This window comes from Piliocolobus tephrosceles, chromosome 5 (genome assembly GCF_002776525.5).
Source record: "Piliocolobus tephrosceles isolate RC106 chromosome 5, ASM277652v3, whole genome shotgun sequence".
Taxonomy (NCBI): domain Eukaryota; kingdom Metazoa; phylum Chordata; class Mammalia; order Primates; family Cercopithecidae; genus Piliocolobus; species Piliocolobus tephrosceles.
Genome location: NC_045438.1, coordinates 58795115 through 58797721, shown reverse-complemented (window position 1 = coordinate 58797721; position 2607 = coordinate 58795115). Strand labels below are relative to the sequence as shown.

The 2607-nt window shown below is 38.3% G+C and overlaps 1 pseudogene; it reads left to right on the top strand.

Annotated features, from left to right (window-relative positions):
• The first annotated feature begins 546 nt into the window (after window positions 1-546).
• Window positions 547-1488, top strand: LOC111538475 (annotated as a pseudogene).
• The last annotated feature ends 1119 nt before the right edge of the window (window positions 1489-2607 follow it).

Genomic DNA, 2607 nt, shown 5'->3' with positions numbered 1-2607 from the left:
CCGCCTGCCAGGTTCAGGCCATTCTCCTGTCTCAGCCTCCCGAGTAGCTGGGACTACAGGCGCCCACCACCTCACCCGGCTAATTTTTTGTATTTTTAGCAGAGACGGGGTTTCACCGTGTTAGCCAGGATGGTCTCGATCTCCTGACCTCTTGATCCGCCTGCCTCAGCCTCCCAAAGTGCTGGGATTATAGGCGAGCCACCACGCCCGGCCTATACCCGCTTTTATCTTTATAAATACTTCCCGTCTATTTTCTTTGGGTTTAATTTGCTCATCTTATTCTAGATTCTTAAGATAAAAACTTAGATTAATTTTAAACTTTTTTTTCTTTTCTAATACAAGTATTTAAAACTATAAATTTTCCTCTAAGGACCACCTTACCTGCATCCCACACATTTACATATGTTGTATCTTTATTATCAGAGTTTAAAGTATTTTCTAATTTTCTTCTTAGATTTCTTCTCATGATTTTTGCTTTTATCCATGGTTTATTTAGAATAACTAGTTGTTTAGATTCACGAAGTTAGTGAGGCCTAGTGGCAAGCCATGGAGAGTGCTCTCCCCACCGCCAGCTTCCTGTACTGGGTTGGCACGGGCACTGTGGCCTACCTAGCCTGGCACATCTGCTACTCGCTCTTCACGGCCCTCTGGGTCTGGGGAGTGGGGAACAAGGTGGAGGTCGGCCCAGGGCTGGGAGAATGGGCAGTTGTCACAGGTAGTAGTGATGAATTGGAAAATCGTATGCAGAAGAGTTAGCAAAGTGTGGAGTTGGCAAAGTGTGGTTGTCCTTATCAGCAGATTCAGGATAAACTTGACCAGGTTTCCAGGAAAATCAAAGAAAAATTCAAAGTGGAGACAAGAACCATTGCTGTTGACTTTGCATCAGAAGATACTTATGATGAAATTAAAACAGGCTTGGCTGGTCTTGAAATTGGCGTCTTAGTGAACAATGTGGGAATGTCATATGAGTATCCCAAATACTTTTTGGACATTCCTGACTGGGACAATATGATCAAGAAAATGATAAATACTAATATTCTTTCTGTTTGTAAGATGACATGATTGGTACCTGTGGCATGATGGAAAGATCTAAAGGGGTGATTCTGAACCTCTCAGCTGGCAGAGGCATGTTCCCCGTCCCACTATTGACCATCTGTTCTGCAGCCAAGACTTGTGTTGATTTCTTCTCTCGGTTCCTCCATGGGGAGTATAGGAGCAAGGGCATCTTTGTGCAGAGTGGCCTGCCATACTTTGTAGATACAAAACTGGCTAAAATCTGAAAGCCAACTTTGAATAAACCCTCTTTGGAGACATTTTGAATCTGCAATTAAAACAGTAGACCTGCAATCCCAAACCAATGGATACCTGATCCATGCTCTTATGGGCTTGATAATCTCAATCCTGCCTTCTTGGATTTATTTTAAAATAACCATGGCTATGAACAAGTCTACACGGGCTCGCTATCTGAAGAAAACCAAGAAGAACTAAGCATTGATAACTGCATTATAAATTGGCCAGATGCTCCAGCCTATGCAAGCTTACTGCAAGGCACCTTACTGGTCTTGAAAATCTGAAGTCATTTCAAATAGTTATTAACATGACTAAATGTTATCTTAATTAAGAGGAAAACAGAAGTTGCTTTTAGGAGTTTCTGACATATATTCTGGATACTACCAGAGGTAATTTTGAAGTTTAATATAAATATTCATTTCAAATGAATATAGAACTAATATTTTCAAGAACAGCTAATAGGAAGGAATACTATTATAGCAAATCACAGAATGAAAGACCCAAACATAAAACTCGGCAGTTTTTATCTGCTCCAAAATGCCGTTGATCATTATTCCTGTATTTTCTCTGAAACTGATTGTAAAAAGTTATGTCCAGCTACTCTTTTGTTTTTGACACTTTGAAGAAATGGAGATTAGTTGATTTGATTTGTTTATAAGCAGACACAATGCAAATTACAAAGGTATCTTTAGGGTTTTATAAAATTATGTTCCAATGTGTACATTTATATGGAATCATTCTTTATCAAGGGTAGCTAATGACATAAAAATAATTGTGAAACATGGAGCTATTTCTGACACATGAAATTCACTAAACTGTGCTTTTTTGTGATGCATATTTCTTCTCAGTTTAAATGTATGTAAATATCAGTGCTATGTGGTATGATTTATAAAGATAAATGGGTCAAAGTGTACATTGAGACTGGCAGCCATCTATGATACCACTGAAACCCTAACCCAGAAAAGTGGCCTGCTTGGACACCCAGCCTTCTTTGTTTCTGCATTGAACCAATATTGCTCACACGTGTGACACAGACTAGTCTATAAAAGTAATGACATCATAGAAATAGCATTATAACTTTTAAATTGATACTCTATAGGTAGATACTAATATAATTAGTTTTAATAAAACATGCTGTAACCATGGTATACAACAAAAATACATTTCTTTGGTGATTGAAAATAAGGCCATATTTACACTGACTTAATATGACTGACTTTTATCCTGCTTCATAACTTGTATAGGGAACTCACCAAGAAAGAATTCAATACTGTGAAATATGCAACAAGAAGATTGGCCTTTACCAAATTTGTGGGT